We start from the raw sequence: 1,319 nt of genomic DNA, 5'->3' as shown, positions 1-1,319 counted from the left end.
TTTCCCGAACGGCTGTGCTGACCGGCTTGATGATGTTGGGGCTTCAGGACCCGTATGTCGTATTGCCACACTGCCACCCCCTGGCTGGAGCATCCCACTGCAGGGATTTTTCTTGTAGCCGAGTAGTTTCTATCGCCTTCCGATCCTGGAGCAGGACGTCCCAACCGACAGCTAACACCTTCCCACAGGAGAGTTGGTGTGCCCACCCTCTCTAAGGAGTGGTTCCCATTTTATCTACTCGCCGAGGCTTTCAAATGGCTGGGTGGACGATGAGCTGGGGACAACAGGCTGGCTGCTCACACCAGCGCGGGGCTCAAACTGACACAGTTCGGATGTTAAGACAGTGGGATATCTTCCATTCCAAGATGTGACGTGGGCTCTCCTGGGCTTAGGGATAGAAAATTCTTTTCTGGGATATTTTGTGTTCATGATTTCACAGGATATTTGTGATTTCACATTTCTACAAAAATGAAAATCCGGGGAACTTTTTAGACCAGGTTAACTGGCTTCTTTTTGCTACCAGGAGCCTTTTTCAAATGCCGGTAGGAACATTTCCTTATGGCAACGATCTTCCACGCAAGACTGAAACGAGAATACCGCTCTACATGTAATTGCTCCAGTCAAACGGTTACCCCCTGGTGAGAGAAATTTCCCTCAAGACGCCACTTCAACTGAAGTGCTTCTCGGTTAATGCGGGCTTATCTGTTCTGTTAAAGCATGATAAACACAGCTGAATTAATTGTTTGAAGACACAGTCATTGAGAACATCTGGAACAGCTTTTTTGCAGCATTTAAAAAAAACAACACCCTACACAAAGTTAGACTGAAAATGTTATACTTCGGTATGTTATCCAGGAGGGCTCTCATATGCTCAAAGAGAAACCAGAGGAACGGCTTGAAACAGAAGTGCTACTCATAACAAACTGTGTGAAGCGGCTCTTCTCATAGAGCACGGGGGGATTTTCATTGTGTCTCTTTTACACACTCCCGGTTCGTAGTATTAGAGCAATAATCGGTCACCAGTACCGGAGGTGGAGTACCTTCACGCCCATAGTTTGGCACGGAGGGCAGTCTCTACATAGTTTAATTTAAAGTGCATCTTTGGTGTAGTGGTTAAGTAAGGTAAAGGTAAAGGTTCCTTTGCTCGATAGCCAGTCGAATACAACTCTAAGGTTGCGGTGCTCATCTCCATTTCAAAGCCGAAGAGCCAGCGCTGTCCAAAGACGTTTCCGTGGTCATGTGGCCAGCATGACTAAACACCGAGGCACGCGGAACGCTGTTACCTTCCCACCAAAGTGGTACCTATTTATCTACTTGCA

The sequence above is a fragment of the Gekko japonicus genome, unplaced genomic scaffold, assembly GCF_001447785.1.
Source record: "Gekko japonicus isolate JY-2015 unplaced genomic scaffold, Gekko_japonicus_V1.1 scaffold2501, whole genome shotgun sequence".
Classification (NCBI taxonomy): domain Eukaryota; kingdom Metazoa; phylum Chordata; class Lepidosauria; order Squamata; family Gekkonidae; genus Gekko; species Gekko japonicus.
This window is presented reverse-complemented; position numbering follows the sequence as displayed.